At 37.9% G+C, this 18189-nt stretch overlaps 1 protein-coding gene across 1 annotated transcript in view; it reads left to right on the top strand.

The window, feature by feature from the left end:
• HS6ST3 (heparan sulfate 6-O-sulfotransferase 3) overlaps positions 1-18189 on the top strand; it is a 307566-nt gene that overhangs the window by 114726 nt on the left and 174651 nt on the right. The window lies entirely within an intron of this gene.

Below are 18189 nucleotides of genomic sequence, written 5' to 3'. Positions count from 1 at the left end.
TTATACTGAATTCATATTTTTCAACTTCTCTTGAAAGGATAAAATTGGAAGACCACCTGTAGAGAACTGTAGCTGAGTGGAAAATTTTGTGTGCGACACGTTACACAGAAGATTATGAGTCCCTATGGATCCTTATGGATCTTAAATGGTGATTCATTCTGTGCCCAGAAGCCTGAGGAATTGACACCCTCAGTACTTTCATGTAAGAGCACAGTAAATTCCTGTGATGCTGTTCCACACGTTGGGTGCTGTATTTCTTATCATCCAAATGTATGTCTTTTAGATGAAGAGAATTACAAGAATATTCAAACTGATTCAGAAAAAGATGGCACTTTTAACAGTAATTTGGTGTCGTGACTCCGTAACTTCAGGCTATCCATCAAAGCCTTTAAAAAAGGTTTTGTCATCTCACTTGTTCATGCGATTCTGCAAGCACAGAAGCTGAACAGCACCTGAAGTGTAGATGAGCACACTGAAGGAGAGCCTTCGCCTCTCATCGTGAGCAAAATCAGTCACGAATTGGGGAATTTGACTCAAGTTAGTTTATTGCTGATTTATATTAACTTGTAATTTCTGATTCCAATATCAAGAAGTAAGATGAACAGGTAAACTAACACTTAGAGAAAACACCTCAGCCTCCCTCCAGACACTTCTCCTTCCCCCTCCTTGTTCTGCAGTCCCCTGGCTGCACATTATACACAGTCCCTTCATTGAGGCGACAGGCAGCGCAGAAGCGTGGGGTCAGTGTGGTGTTCATTACCTTTCTGCCCCTTCTTTTTTGTTACTCAGCTGCTGTGGTGTGGCTTTCTCCAATGGTCACAGTCCCTTTTGGGAGCTCTACGCACTCCAATGCGGGTTCCTCCGTTGGCTACAGTCTCTTTCAGGGGTTGTACCTGATCTGCTCTGCGTTCCTCTATGAGCTGCAGTCCATTTTGGGGGTTGTACCTGCCCTGGTGTGGGTTTCTCCATGGGCTGTAATCACCTCAGAGGTGTTCTTACTCCCATGTTTTCTTCTGTGCGTCTGCCCCTGCTCCAGCATCTGCTCTTGTTTCTCCTTCTCTCCAGTGTCTCTCCTGCCCCTAGAGGTTACTGCCCTTTCTTAAATACATTTTTGCAGAGATGCCATATGTTCCTCCAATTTGTCTAGTTTTGGTAGGTGACAGGTCCGTTTTGTCTGTTGCTGAAGTGGCTGTGACCAGCACGGGGTAGTCCCTGACCTTCTCTTCCACGGGTCACCCTTGCAGGTTCCACCTCACCCCTGCCAGTTATGCCCAATACACCTCCCGCGCCCCATAGTTCTTGTATTCATTGTGGCTTTGTTAGCTGAGTTTCAACAGGACTGGGAAAAGGTGGCCTTCCAGTCTGACCTGGGGGCTGCAGAACTGTTTAGAGTGGTGAGATGCATGAGCGTTAGCTCTGCAGCCTGTGGGGAGAGATGAGCATGGGAGTCTAATAAGTGAGGAAACTTTTTTTCCAGCAGCTCAGTTTTAAAGAGAAAATAATTAGTTCTGTTTTGGGGATGGTCATATGAAGTTGGTACTTAGTAGGATGCTGTGAACATATGCCTGGCCCTTCAGGGAGCTTTTGCATTGCTTTCTGCAGTTTCGTGGCCTCAAATCTGACATAGTTGCTCAATTCTGGAGACAACCGAACATGTGCACAACATACCCTAAAGATACTTAGGAAACTGTTAGGTTGAAAGACCAGTGAATTTAGGAACTGCATTGCAGGGAGAGGATGAAGAGTGGAGGTGGCATCACGCTCTTGATTTGTGCACCAAAAATCCACTAAATGCTCATTTGGGTCTATCAGCTATAGAATTTCTGATAATTTTCCTATTCTGCATGTATAACATTTAATGTTATTCTCAAAGAAACAGACTTGCATGTAAAAGCAGACGTATATTAACAATTGCATGCATATCAGAATACAGGAAATGTTAATGCTCCAATTTTTCAATCCTTTAAATTCTTCTAATTTTGAAGTTTGTCTCAGCAGTATTAGTCACTGATACTTAGTGCTAATTTATCTAGGCAGTAGTGTATAATAGAAGAGACAATCTTCAAATTATTTTAGTGGCATGCATTCACAACTACCTTATGGAAGTAATTGAATAGATTAAGTGGGAGTGGACACACTATATACAAACTTAAATCTTACATCGAAATCTTTCAAGTGTGGTATCAGAATTTCATGTTTACATGTATTGCTGGGATTTTATGTCACTTCTGAAGTATATTTATATATCATAGGTAAAAAGGTATTGATGAGACTAATTTTGCATGTAGTATGTGTTAGTAGATTAAAGGAAAATTCTCCTTAAAGAAAGCCAATCAATAATATGCTTAAGCAGAAATGCTTTATGAAATCAGAAAACCTTCAGTGGGAAGATCTAGAAACATATTCACCAAATGAGAATAAATGAAGAAATGGACAATGATCTGGATATGTGCTGGGCTCAAACTTGTTCGCGTATTCAGAAGTGAGTTACTGTGCCTTAGTGATGCCAGATGGTATAGAGCATAGTAGAAACTGGAAAGAAATAGGTTAAGAAAAAAAAAATCTGGCAAGCCTATTTTTCTGGCCTTCAATATAATTCTGTGCTGTGAAGCGCTAAACCAGGATCGTCTGATATTTACAGAGGAATAAATCAGGGTGATTGGCACATTCTGTGTGACATAAAGCAGACTGTCACATGACATTGATTAAAATATTTTAAAGTAAAATTGACAAGGTAGTTGTGAAAGGGAGATAATACTCTTCAAGGTTTTCTTAGGTTATTTTTCTGTTACGGTAATCTATCACAAATGTTTCTAGGTGCCTTTCACAATCCCATTGGTAAATTTGCAAATTAGTCTGTCCAAATCAACATACAAGCCATGACTAAGATTATCTTTTAAAATGTCCCATGAGTAATACTGAATCACTCTACATCATCCAGCTATTAGATAAAGTGGTTGGTATTCTTGGGTGAGAATTTATCATCTTGTACCGTGTGCCTTAGAATTTATTCAAGTCAGTAAGCTGAGGCAGAATTTAATCACAACCAATCATTTGACCTAGCTACGTGTGGCACAAGTGCTTTGAGTCGTTTTTATTTCCTTATGAAGTAGCGGAGGCAATACACACTTTCAAATGAGAAGTGTGATTTGAAAGTTGGGTAGCGTATTCTCCCCTTTCATGGTGCAAACACTGTATAACCTAGGGTTATACATGAAAGTTGGGTAGCGTATTCTCCCCTTTCATGGTGCAAACACTGTATAACCTAGGGTGTGAGAAAGACCATGACATTTCTCAGAATGGGATAGTAGAAGGTAACCATTTTCAGATAGTCTATTTTCAAATAATATTTTTTATTTGTAATGCTATGCAGCATTCATACATACATGATATTTGAGGTCTCCGGTCTAGGGTCAGTAATCGGTTACACTTTTGCTGCCATAACAGACATGGAGATTTATGTGACTACCTTTGTATCCTAGCCAAAGCGCTGAAACGATTAGTGTCTTCTAAAATATACACGCTTCTGTGATTACATACTTGCAGACACCTGGGGAACAGATTTAAAAAAACAAACAAACAGAAAACTGGACACACTTTCACAGTAACTCAAAATCGTGGAAATTATAAACAGAATAAATTCCTTTGTTTCTAGCACTACTGACTCAGACATCTCATCAGACTTAATTTATAAAGTAACCCTGAAGAATTAAATGGAACTAATTTGTTGTTCAGATGATTCACTGTGTTGCATATTCACTCCTGTTAAGTTTTGTATGTGTATTTTTTCAGAAAGTAGCAAAAAGTCTGCATTCACTGAAGGAATTATTTATTTTCATCAAACATGGGTACTTAAGCCATGCAGTGTTCTATTTAATGAGCTATTCTTACGGTATTTGGTTTTATAATACACCTGTTTTCACTGAGGGATGACTTCCGTGGGCTATGGAGATGTGAAATCAACCTGGCTTGCTAATGTTTATAAATCTGGTTTTTTCCTCCCCTCTGCAAATAGGACAGAAATTGTATTTCTATTGTGCTAAAAAATGAAATACTGGTGAAATTTTTTGCTTTTACCTTGTTTTTACTGGATATGTAGAAGCACAAATACGATCTTTACCATTCTTTTTAATAAAAAAAAGTTGGAAACATTTTAAGAAAGCATTCTTGAAAATATGAAGGCTCTACAAGCATCTTGTCATCCACAAAAATCCCCATCTCACTCATCCCAGAGGGTCAGTTGTGTTGAGTGAATATGCACTTGCTGTTTGCTCATGTTCATTGCGCATTCTTGTGCGTCATTTATGTATGACAGCCACATCCTACAGCAGATACAATCTTTTCATTTCCCTGACCTGTTCTCTGTAGCTCTCATTGTAGGATGTCAGGTTATCAAAGGCACATTAGGAAAAAACCACCCTCCTCTCCTTGATTACAGCAACCTCTTAGATCTTTGCAAACAATCTTTAGAGCATCCCCATGTAGTGAGATGGTGATGTAATCACTGCTCACACGTGAGGAAATAAGGCACAGAGATTATAATAAATAATTTTTGACTGAAGAGTTAGAGAATGTCTGGGCCTGGACATTTTTATTTAGTACTATCTTACTGTGTTTTTAAATCAACAGCAGTTACAGCTATTTGGATTTATTAAACAGTGAATCAGATCTCAAGCTGTCATACTGGGTATAGTAAAGATGCCCAAAGGCATCTAGATGGACACTGCTGGGTGCCCAACATCCTCTCTCAAGTCTATAAGAAGAGAAAAGCTCTACAAAAGAGCAGTCATTCCACCTGGCTACTTCTGACCATCTGATGTAGATGCCTGACTTAAATATCTCCAGCTGGTGGAGAAGAATCTGGATCTTTGTGATTATCTTTAAAGGGGAGTCTTGTTCAACATCATGCAGGGGTTACATTGTTAGTGATGGCATACAGTTCTCCAGATCTGGAGAGCAGAACCACCCTGAACCATGTGATCTGTTTGTCTTCCGAAGTCTCCTGTCTGATTCATTACACACTTTCTAACTTTTGTGACAGCAGAAATAAGGAGAGCCATATGGCTGATTCTGTAGACAAGTATCACTGACATTCTCAGATCAGTCTGTCCTTTATGTAATTTAATGGAGAAAAGAGTACATGATCATGTAATTACATATTGCATTGTAATACAGAGATGATGAATTAGCTTTGCTTAAGCAGGGGTTTTTTCCTTATCTCCTGATTTTTGAATGGTGGACTTGAAATTTTAGCATCCTTTTTTGTGTTTTAACATTCTAAATGTCCAAGTTTGAAAATCTGTATATATTGAAACTCTATGGATTCTCCTTTCCTTCCCCTTGATGGATCATCTGTGGTGTTTGAGGTTTTTTTTACAGCAGGCTTGTCTATCATGCTTTTCTTAGCATGAGGAGAATGTCATCTCTGTATGGAGTTTCCCCTAGAAGATGGTGGAGACCTAAACTGACAACAGAGCAGTATTTACAGTGGCTTCACTTGGACACTTACCTGTTGTAGCCAAGTCAGAGGAATCTCCCTAATTTAGATAGCATTGCTGGAGAATTAGAGACTGTCCCAGACATCAGCAAAAAACGCAAACCAAAAAGTGGCTAAAGAAATGTCCATGGTGGTAGAACGTAACTGCCTGCTAGACAGATCAGTTCCAAAACATGAAGGTCCTGAATTTTGGTACAGCAGAGAAAGACTAGAGCTTTAAAGAAAAAAAAAAGTCATGCTAAAACTCACAACCTGAGTTTGCACACAGAACACGATACTCCATGGATGAGTACTGATGAAATAGTACTACCGTGTTTTAGTTCTAGTGTATGTTGTGGCATTGCTAATTTTGTCACACAGTTTCTGTCGTGTGCTGCACATTGGCAAAGTCAACAGAAATCAGAGAGCCAGGCTTGTGTGTGTGTGACTAAGCTAATGGCCAGCTTTCATGCCTTGCTTAAAACAATACCTTAAAACATACTACTTGCCATTGCATTATTTAGTGGTAATAAATGGTCGAATACACACAGAGATGTTTTTCCAAGGTAGTATTGAATTTTTATTAACTTCTCTGAACCTTTTGGCTGGTATTTGCCATAGGAACATCTCCAGTCTGTTTTGAGACTTGTTTAAAAAGCTGTCTATTGATTGGAGTAAAACTCAAATGCGTTCTCTCTTTCTTGAGCTGATACATTTCTCATACTATTTCAACATCTTCCTACATTCATGAAGAAAAAGCTTAGATTTTAAGATCTAGGATAAAAATAGAATAGTTCCAGGTAGCATCAGCCTTTGAACAAAACAAAACGCCGTTGTGTTACTGTGCATGTTGTCTATGTGGATGCAGTTCTGATCTCCCAAGCCTCATAAAGGATGTAGTAGCATTGAGTAAAGGATGGAACAGATGCTGCACAAAGAAAGATCAAAAGAAAATTTTTCAGCTTGAAAAAGAGGATTTTGATAACGTTTGGAATGATCAGGAGAGGAGGAGAGAGCATAAATGAAAAACATCACACTCTTGTTTAAGTCCATAGTGATCTTGCATCATGAGGGAGGAACAACTTCTGTGTACAGAGACTTTAAATAAGAAAGAATTCTTCAGTTAAGAAAAGGAATGACTGAGGAGAAATGAGTGTGAAGTATATAAAATCATGAATGTCATGGAGAAGGTGAAAAAGGAATAATTATTTGCTGTTTCTCATAGTACAAGAGCAAGGGGATATCCAGTGAAATGATCAAGCAGTAGCTTTAAGACAAATGAAGGGAAGTAGTTCTTCATGATGTGCATAATTAAATTGCAGGATTCATTGCTGCAGAGTGTTTTGGAGGCTTAAAGTCTGAATGGGTTCAAAAGCAATTAGACAAATTCATGACAAATACTTCCATCTACGGCTATTAAGCACAATGATGGGAACTGGGAATCCCTAAACCTCAATTTATGGGAAGATGAAAGGTCGCAGGAGGGTTGGGCAGAGGGAAGGAAGCGTTGGTCTATCAAATAGGATGGCATATTCATTTGCTAAGCATCCAATGCCAGCCACTGCCAGGGATGGAAATAGTAGGGAAGGAGTGATGGCTCCCTCCTATTTACACCTTCCCCTCGGTTATCTATATACCTTGATGAGATCCCCTGGAGCCTTCTCTTCTCCAGGCTGAACAGTCCCAGCTCTCAGCCTCTCCTCTTAGGAGAGTCCCTTCATCTTCTTAGTAGCCTGTTGCTGGACTGTCTCCAGTACTGGGCCCAGTACTGCAGATGTGGCTCTACCAGTGCTGAGGGGTAGAGTTCATAATTGTGTTTTGAGGGCTTGGATTGTAGCAGAGCTCAAGGTGGGTTAAGCAGCAGCTTTCAAAGTACATCTGACCATGTCTGGGTAAGAGTCAAGAAGTATTTCAGCAAAGCAGAGTTACTTTTTTTATTATTATTATTTTTTTATTTATTCTGTGTCTATAGTTTAGGCTTTAGGAGAATGGATGCTTGTGCATTGCTGTTTGAGTATTAGGTGCTGTCTGAAACTCTTAGACAATCTGAATTTCACTTGATATTCTGAAGCTGTCATTTCAGGAGCATCTGTATGCTCACTGATAATGTGCAGTATATGCCAAAGTCCTTTATTTTACTTTCCCATACAAAATTATCTACATCTTTACAAACATCAGACCAGTTACCAGTAGAATGAGACTGGAAATAAAAAGCAAAATTTTCAGGTACAAGATTAAACTGAATTCTAATTGCTTTTCTTTTCCAAAATAAGAATTTAAGAAATCTAGACAGTGCTGTTTTTCGTCCTGTAAAAGAAATATACTCATACAATGTGATCGTGTAAGCTACTTTTGTGATGCTTCAATGGATGATTCATTGTGCTGGATTAATTAACACTTTGCCACCTTCAAATAGAAAAGATATTGTGCAGAGAGCAATATTTAGACTAAATGTGTTTGAGAAATGAATTGCCTACTTGTAATTGTTTGTAGTTCTTAAAGCATCTAAAAGGATTTTTGACATTTTTGCAACATTTCAAAGTCCATCGTTTGTATAATACTTTGTATTGTGGAGAAAGGCTCATGGATGTTTTTCCCTGTGGGTTTTTGTGTTTTTTCATCATTCATCAAGGGATGAAAGATGCTTAATATTTCTGGGAAAAAGAAAAAAAAAATTATGATTCACATTTGAGAACTTTGAAGCCATGAGAAACTGGAGTCTAGAATAGTCTACTAGCTAGACAATGGTATGTTACTTTTACATTACATTTTTATGATCAGCTTTTAGTGTTTGTTATACAGTGAGAACCAAAAAGCCAAAGTGCAATATGAAATTGTATACAGAAAACCACTTGGTCATAGTAACTACTTAACACATGGCTGTGGTTTTATGATAACATATAGTGTAGGGTCTCCTGACTAATGCTGCTTTTGTAGGCTCTCAAAATTTGGAAATGGAGTGTAAAGATACTGCAGAACTAACCTGATAACTTCAACAAATTCTGTGACTTCCATAAAGCCTGGATTTTCTGTCTTAAAAAAAAAAAGTCTCACAAATTACTGTAAATACAAATGCTGTTCAAGCAAGGAAAAATAATTAGCTTTTTGCTTGTACAGGAAAAATTAAAAATTAATTAGTGGCATCCATGGCATAATTTTTCTCCTTTCCTGCAAGCTCCTCTTGTTAAGAAGACTGGATCATTATCTCTCTGATGGGAGTTTTGAGGCTGGCCATGCTGTGGATGTCCTATCCTTTTTGATTACTGCTTGCAGAATGATAAACTGTTGGTACAGAATCAAGACATAGCAAATATATGTGTAAGTCTTAGCATGACAACTCCGAACTTAATATTCAATAAACACTTAGGATTGTGTGCCGAGAGATCAGCTAGACTAAAGCAGGAAAAGAACTCAATATATTAAAAAATACTTCTACCGTTACTTGTCTTGTGCCAATTTTTTATCTCTAGGTTTCTTGCCTCAAGAAAAAGGGATCTTCTGAGCATCTGTAAAACCATATTATAGCTGAATAATGTTTTATATCACATGCTTGTCATTACCTTTTGTAATATAAGAACTAAGAGTTATTAAATGTCAGCAAATGACAGGTTCAACATGAACATAATAAGATAGTTTTTCACATGAATTAATGAAATGCTGAAACTTTTTACAAGAGGATGCTTCTACATGCTAAAAGCCTTCATGTGTTGGAAAAGACAAGTTGACGGAAGAAAAATCTGCTGAGGGTTATTAAACACAAAGATACCATCTCTGGCTCAGGAAATCCCTGACCTGAAATCTCCCCCAAAATTGGAAGGACATGCTAAGGAAAAAGCATTACAAGTTTGGCCTATTTTTATCATTTTTTTAGGTGTCTATTACTGGACACTGTCAGAAACAAGATAGCAGATTAAAAATCTTTGGTCTTACACAGCATCTTCCTTTGGTTGAGTAATAGCTGCATTAGATTTCAGAAGGGGAAGGGTTAGCCAGCATTATGCTTGCTAATTATTTATTTACTTGGATTTTTCGCATCAATTTAATGATTTATTTTTCCATATCACAAAGTTGCACATGGAACATTCCCAGCGTAGAGTCCTTGGTTCTGCCTCACATACTTGCTTCAAAAGTTTCATCACTGCTATTTCAGTTTCCTTTTACTTACTTCAAATAGAGAGTTTAAAGTGGGAACAGCAAAGTTTCACCTTGTTCTAAGGATGTTTCTGATTTGTTCTTTGCTACCTTTGTCTGTTCATCTATGACGTTCGTGTCTGCTGGGTTACTCTAAAAATACTCCCCTTTCTTGAATGCAAGTAGTTCATGAACTCTCCTCCACAGGGCTCAGTAACATCTTCCTGTATTGAGTAAAGGGTCCTCTTTCTTTCCTGGTTATCCTGCTAAGCTTGCAATAAGAGTTGCCTCTTCCTCCATACAGCCATTGGGTTTTAATCATAACCTAATTTTAAGTTGATTCTGTTCTTCTCTAAGAGCTCAATCCAAGCAAGGCTGATAGTGGGACCTGGGAGGAATTTATGTGTCAGAGTCTAATTGTGTCATCTTAACCTTTGCCAAATTTCCATCAAGCCCCAAATCCATAAGCACTTTTCGCTAATGTAGCTCCAGTTAAATTCCCTTGGTGCCTGAAAGTCTGCTAGTGCACGCTTCTAGCAGCGCAGGCAGTCTTAGCAGAGATTTGAATATTTTTGAGTATCCTCCTCTCTGAAGAACCTTTGTAGTGTGTACAGATCACCCTGTATACAAGTGACAGAATGAATGATGTACATAATACATTCACCACGACTTCCTGAGAAGCAGAGACACTTCTGTGTCTCAACACAGCAGTCTCACTCAGAAGTGTAGTGCTTAGGATTCATGAAACGAGAGGGAGCAGTTGCACATTCTGATTTCCTGGTCCAAACCCATTCGTACCCTTCCTGATGAGGTAGCCGTTGGATGATAAATAAAGCAGGGCAGTTCTGAGGCAAGAACTCCTTTCGTTTCTCCTCAGAGAGTGCCTGATCTCCTACCAAGCGCTGCTCCCTGATCTTACCCCTCTGTTGTTTAAGTCTGGCATACTTTTCTGCCTTAGGAGCAGAAGGCACCTTGTTTTCTCCCCCTGTGCCCATGCGTATCTTGGGGGTTTCTGGGGGGGGTGCGTGTATGTGTTTTGAAGACAGGACAGCGTCGGTCCTCTGTTAAACCATCTCTGGAGTGCAGGGTAGAGGAAGTCACATCTATCTGCATCTGCATTAACATGACATTGTCACCTCCAAGTAGGCTCTATATAATCTTTCCCCAAGTTTCTAATCCTGTATTTACTTATAAAGCAAATATTAAACCAAGAAGAGAACCAAGTTTCTAAAATAATTTTCCTTAAGATCTATGACTTTGATATTATTGTGAAATTACAGCAGTGTACATTCTTAGCCTAAAAAACTCAATATGTACTGCACTGTTCCCCACAATGAGTAAGAACTGTTGCATTACTTTAGTTAACTTAGATTAATTCTTAGCCAAATCATAGGCCTAGTATTAACTGTAAATATTGGTTTAGGTCTATTTGTTTCTAATTGCTGCTTTTCTTTACTCATACTTTGCTAGGGACCTACCCTACAGCTGATTGAATATTGATACGGAACAATAGTCACATAAAATGCTTTCTGAACTTGGAGGAACTTTGTCTTCTGTTCTGGTCTCTAGCTAACGTTTCTTTCGCCTTGTTTATCTTGCCTGATAAATGGAAAACATCTCAATCACACAGGTCTTATGCAATTTCATGATGTTCAATCTCCTTTCTTAAAGAACATTTCCATAGCTTACCCTTTCTGTCTTACAGCTGAAATAATTTTTAAAGCCCCATCTAACTTGAGCAATCGCTTTTTACCCAAAACCCCTTTCCTTTTTATAAAGTTGATGATGTTCCTTGAAGGAGCTGCAGGACTTCAGGAACCACATATTATTCAAATGCTTGGTGAGAAGAAGCAGGTCTGCAGGGCATTGAAGTACTAATGAATAAAAAGGTAAAATTACAGTGCTTCATTTCTTCCAAGCAGCTGTGCTTCATTACTCATTCTGAGAAGTCTTGTCTAGGTACCCTTCCAGGTTCTGAGATACACAACAGAGATGCATCAGTTTTATAGGTAAATTTACCCTAAAACATATATATATTTTAAAATTTATCTAATAATATGAAAACAGCTTCTCAACAAGGAATACACATGCAAAAAATCATTTGCCCAGTTACTGTGTTTGAAACTAAACAATTCAATCGTGACAGTTACTAAGTAATCAATAGTCTTTGCCAAGACAGGTGGTAGTTCTAATAAATAGCTCATGTGGACAAAATCATTTGATTCAAGCATTTGTTGTACAGTTGTTTTCTAGTACTGTACTGGAAGCTGAACATCATTTTACCTTATTTCCATTCTATCTTAATGCTTATTTCTAATAAAATGACTTGTAACTCCAAATTCTGCCAAATTTAGAGGTGATTTATAAAACAGTTTGTGTTTCATGTAGATAAACTAGATCTGAAAACAGAATAAAAGCCTGTGGTAAGACTGTTCAACTCAATAAACTCTTTTAGAAATTCAGGGTAAACTTTTAATTCTTATTTTGGTTGGTAACCATTTCTACATCTTATTGTAACTTGAATTTCAGGAGGTGGTGTATTTTGGTTTGGGTTTTTTTGGGGTTGTTTTGTTTTTTTTTTAAGCCTTATGAATTCTGGCCAGGGAAAACTGTTTCCCACCTTGATATAAATACAGAGAGAGAGTGAGAAAGTACAAAAGTAAGACCAGCACACAAACTGTTCCGCAAACGTCCGATCTCAGGAGGGAAGTCTGTGATGGGACCGAAGGTGGAACAGGTACGTTGTGAGGATGTGTCACAGCTACTGTTGTAATGAAATTACTGGATATGCTTTTGGAGTACATTGAGACAGGATCTCTTGAGTCAAACATTGCAGTAGTTATTAGGCAGATTGGTAAGCAGTGTTATCTCTCTGGATTAGAGTAAATTTCCTATTGTTCTGCAATGTGGCTAGGATTTCCTAAACATCAAGGTTATTACAAAACTAAAAACTCAGACTAATTTGACTTTGATGTAATTTGTCTAATTTGCACTGAGTTCTTCAGGATGATGTCTCTTTAAACCAAGGTAAATATGAAAGGCGTTTTTCTTTGAACCAGCAAATAAAATTTAGTTGCAATGAAGCCTTTTATATATACTTACGAATCTCCTTGGGTGATAGCATTATTCAAATGCACCAGGCAAGGTGCAAACTGTATCTCTGAGAAATTGTCTTAGACTCATTCCTGTCTACTGTGGGGGACAGTTTAAGGGAATTGCTTCTTAATTACAGGGCTGTCCTTGATAACAGTGAGAAAAAATTGCTTTGGACAGTATCGATTCCAAGCACTTCTGTTCCTCTTTGGGGACATTCCCAGCCAGCAAAACATTCACTGACAGTCAGATAAAACAGCTTAAGTTCACCTCATGCTTAATTTAATCAATAGGAGCCTATTTACATTGCAGAATGTTGGCCATGTTAATTTAGCTCTGGAAATACCATCATCATGTGCCTCTGAGGTAGAATAGAAAACAAGTTTTAGTTAAATATGGACAACTCTACCCAAGTCTCTTGGATTTTCCCGTTATTTTTTTGAGAGTATACTTTTTTCATAATATTAATTTTGGCAAGTTTTATCCATCTTTCCTTAGCTGCATTAATAGCTTTCTCTTTGTAAACATTTGGTCTGAAAACACATTCATTTTTAGGAAGAGCTATGTGCCATCCCTCCTATATCACAGGGAGAGCTGGAAACAGCCATCGTGGGCTAATGCTGGGTTTGGGTTTGGAAGGCCTTTGAGTCAAAATTTCACCTTCAAGAATACTTATCGTTACTCACAGATTCTGTGAGATAAAAGAGTAATAGTATAACTTCTTTGAGAGAAATCGGGATAAAGTCAGATTAATTGCTGTGCCCAGGGCCATGGTTTAACTTAGTCGCGTGGTCCAAAAGTAAAGGTCCACTATGGATAGAACCGAAGCGCTTTGCATAGGTAGTCTGTCAGTCTGATTATGAAAGGTCATCCATGGGATATATTTTCTCATAATCTGAAGTGAATGATTAAAATTCAGAATAAACAATAATGCAGATGTGTTTTTTTTAAAAAAAACAACCCACACAACATACAAATGGATAAAGATTCACATACAGATATATCTGATCTTCAAGCCGCAGTGTCCAATTTTGGCTTTTAGGTTTCTTTGTTTGCTCTCGGCATTTTCTGAGCTGTGAACTTTTTTACTTGCTATAGTAACAACACAGTATAGAAAGCGAAACATTTAGAGACTACATTATGGGGACTTGAAATTCCCTGATCGTATTACTATTACTTTTATGGATGCTGTGGCAGCAAGTCCGTTAGCAAAACAAACAGGGACTAGCATGGGAGACGGTGAAATGAATACAGAATGTAGGCAGAAGCAGATAAGACAAGACTGCAGTGCAATCCACAGGCTAAGACAGCGCCTGAGCAAGGGTCTGTTAGCACCTGAGAAATCACTTAGAAATGAGAAACCAGTGAGCTAATAATAATCTTAATTATAAGCATAAAAATAACCATAATCTTACAATTTCCGTCTGAGAAACAAGAAAAACATGGAAGAAGGTCTGTGGCTAGATGGGGGATATTGCAAGGAGAGATGATTGTATTTTCCTGGTTTGGAGCATAGGTAAAGCTTGCTCTCAGCAGTATTGCTGTAGTGACCAGTGGAGCTCCTTGGACAGGTGACATGGATCAGTGTCAAGAATGGAATGAAGGTTGATTTGGCTGCAGCCCTGATCCCATCCCTTGTGTCAAGATGCAGTACAGGTTGGCATTTATGAGACTTCCTTCATAACGATTTCCAGCATCTGATGTGATGGGGAAGGCTATAAAGAAAGCAACAGGATAAGTTGCTGTTAAAGGCTTGTGCCTATAAAAGAGACTGGTAGAATAAAATTGGTTTTAAAATAAAGGAAAGAAAAATGCTTCTTCCGATATGGTCCTCTTCCACATCTTTTTTTCTAACCAAATAGAGCCTTTGTAGAACAACTCACCAGGGGGGTTTTAAATAATTTTGAAATTCATACGACAAAATACATCTTGCGTACCAGCAAGAGTTGTTAAAGAAATGATAATTGAGTAGTGTCATATTGTGCTCATCTTTCATTTTTTGGCCATTTAATTTCACATTATGCATGAAGTGAAAATGAACAAATTTATTTCCATATGTGATCCATTTCAGTTTGGGTTTTGGTGGGGTTTTTTTTTTTCAACTATGGAAATTAAATTAATACGCCTTTTAGCTCTGGTCTGCAAATTCAGTGTTACATCCGAGTTATGCTACAACCAATAGCGTCACAGTTAATAATAACAAAACCTTGCAGTTACAGAAAAGTGATATAATTTAAATAATGTGATTTTAAACTAGTTTTCTCTGGCCAAAGATACATAAATGAGAGATAAATACTATATTTAAAATGTTCTTTATGTATAATTTTTGTAATGAAGTTTGGCATTGCAAACATAAATGAGCATTAACTAGAAATTTGGATTTTGAATGGCACTGCATGCTTTAATTAAGCTCTTTGTTAAATGTATTTACATTTCTTTTCTATTGGTCTTAGCTCTTTTTTTCCTTATAATTCTGCTGTTTGAAAAAATTACACTACTCTTCTCTTTAAAATACTCATGTACTAACTATTTGATCTTTAATAGATTGGGGTTTTTTAACCTAGTAGTGAATACAGTAACAAACTATGAGCTCTAATGATATTTTCAGGTACTCTGTGTTCTAGTCAGATGTTAATGCCCTCATTTCAGGATCCCAGATGTTGTTCAAGCATCTAATATTTTGCTCTTGGAGAAGCACAAGTTTGCAAACCTAGCTATTCCATTTTAGTCTAACATTAAACTGCTGTGCCTGCAAACATTTTGCTGTAGCAGGAAGTGCGGAACAGTCCTCCATTTCCCGCTCTGTAAATGTGCAAAGTTTAGTTTAGTTACAGCTGCTTTGACAAGTTTTCTGCTGTGGCTCCTGGTACTGTCGTATGTAACAGCCAAACCAGAATTTTACATTTGTTCTAAGTAACTTCTCATAAGCAGTTGATAGGATTCACATTTAGACAGTTGCCTTTTTAGTTAAAATGTTATTTTCAATTTTTCTCTCCATCCTATTTTTCTGTGTCCTCTAAGAGGAGAAAAGAAATTCTGGATGATAGAGAAGCAGCAGCTCTTTCTATTCTGTCTTAAAAATAAACTCCAAACCAATACAGTGAAGAAAGGAACAAGTATTCTTCTCAGAAAATTGTTTACATAAAATACCATAGTCAGAAAGTGATAAAGAATAACTATTTTTTAGCAGCTGGAGAACATCAGAATATAGTCTTCAATTCCCTTGTGTTTTGTAATGCAGATTCCCTTTAAAGTAGCCTCGCCAATGTACCTTAAATATATTTTAGAATTATTTTACCATGAAATTAGTTTTTCTCCATCATTGGCTTAGTTGAATCCTTCTTTTTGATCTATGCTGGGACATTAGAAGTGAAGCCGTGGCTGCACATACTATTTTAGTGGGTTTCTATCAAAATGTGTTCTGCAGTAGACCATACCCATTGAGAGCAGAGGTTATTAGTGTAGCCTGGCTGCTGCGTAACTGGCTTCTCCAGCTCTCACCATGAGTCTTACTTAATTCCCACACTCTATACTTCTGCCACTAGGTTGTATTTACATATTTATTAACTGGAGGAAGAACAGAGAAGAGAATTTCAATCTCGAGAAGAAGTGCAGAACAGCAGAAGGGTCTTCAGGCTGTCCTCTTGCCCTGCTAGTCATCGCTCAGCCTGATTTAAGCTCCGGTCTCAGGCGTTTCCTGCCCTAGTAAACTACTTGCAAAATATTGCCTGCCTTTTAATGTTATTCATTAGAGAATGGAGGTGGTTTTTGTTTTGGGGTTTTTTTGGGGTTGGTTTTTTTTTTTTTAGGACGGTTAAATGAAGGACTTAGAGGAAATAAATTGGTCTGGGTAGACAGTTTTGGCTTACTATTTTCAGTATCCCTGTCCCATTAATGGCTTTTTTCCACTTTCACTTGCAGGTAGTTAATTTTTTTTCCCTTTGTTATTAATTTATTTTTAAAGCGTTACCTGATAATAGCTGGGGAAAAAATTGTTTATTGTTTTTGATTTATACATCCTGTTGAAGAACAACTATACTAAAATCAAGGTGCACTTTACTATTTTTATAAGGAAATTAAGGTTACATTGGAGCAGTTGAATCTTGCGTTAGGGAAAATTATTTTTTCTAAATCTTCGTGGTATTTACTTGCCATTTTATCTGTGGATATTCTGTGATATTTTTAGATGGGATGCCTTTTTTAAATTTTTTAAAAACGATAGCTTCGTGCCTATCACAAGCAAGAAGTTATGCAAATCAGTGAAAGATGTGGTAGCTGGATTTCAGAGGGTTAAGCACCATATTGCTGTTTTTGCAACTTGTCTTCCTCTGAAGTGAAATACCCAACTGACTTTCTTTCTAAAGTAAGAGCATGCAAGTGTAAGGCTGTCCTGATCTAGCTTTCATGAGAACCAGGAACTCAGAGCATAAAGAGAATATGGGTAATTTCTTAAAGGTAGTCCGCAGCAGAATCTGATCCGCACATCTGGGAGCCTAATCTCTGTTTTACTCTCGCATTTGCCTAACATTGCCTGTGTGAGTGTAGTCACTGAACATACATGAGGGCCAGGTTTTCCATGACTAGTGTTTTAAGAACAGAAAAAAACCCCTTATATTTTTAAATGATGTTGTATCTATTGCAGTAGGTAACATCTGGGCAGCACATGCAGAAATCACTGCGGCTCTGCAAACACATTGCATTCTGCTTGTCTATATTTCCATCCACCATTGCAGGCAGAGGGGCTGAACAGATTCAGCATCTGTTGAGAATTACAACCTTGGTTCAGACATGTGTCAAAATTAGTTGGGCTTAAGCGTTTGTAACTAAAGAAGATTATTTCTCTGAGCAGCCCTAGGCAGCAAACTGTAAGTAGTTAATACCTAGGTACTGCAGTTTTGCACTGGATGAAGAAAGGCAAACTGGTTAGAGGGTGATGCTGACTATCTATGCTTGGAACAGGAACGTAAATTGACATAAAAATAGAATAATCATTGTTTGTAATCTCTACTAATGAATAAAAATGCAGTTAGTGACAAACAGATACTACCTTCAATCGCCTAGTTTTCACCTGAGTTTCAAGTGTCTCACTTCAGCAGGATCTACTTACTACCACTGCCTGTGCTGTGAGTACGTGTTTCTTGCAGAGCTGGTTACGGCCAGAAACCCTCACAGCGTGTGCTCGCCAATGGCTCCTCTCTGAGGGCTCACTTGCATTCCCTCACCATGAAAACGGTGAAATGGACCACGTGCAGCAAACTAGACCTGTTGCATGATCCATTGTAGTGCTGGGGTGTCACCTAGCACATGGATTGAGGAATTTAGAGATGCAGAAGGCTGGTAGGAGAGATGTAAACTCATTCCCTAAATTTAGCAGCCTGCATCTTAACCTGAATTTAAAGATACATATATTTGTACCCTACAGTTTTCTGACCCTTTAATACTTTGGATGGTATACATACTGCATGACTTAATACTTCAATAATTTGTAA

Source organism: Grus americana, chromosome 1 (assembly GCF_028858705.1).
Source record: "Grus americana isolate bGruAme1 chromosome 1, bGruAme1.mat, whole genome shotgun sequence".
Lineage (NCBI taxonomy): Eukaryota > Metazoa > Chordata > Aves > Gruiformes > Gruidae > Grus > Grus americana.
This window is presented reverse-complemented; position numbering and strand designations above follow the sequence as displayed.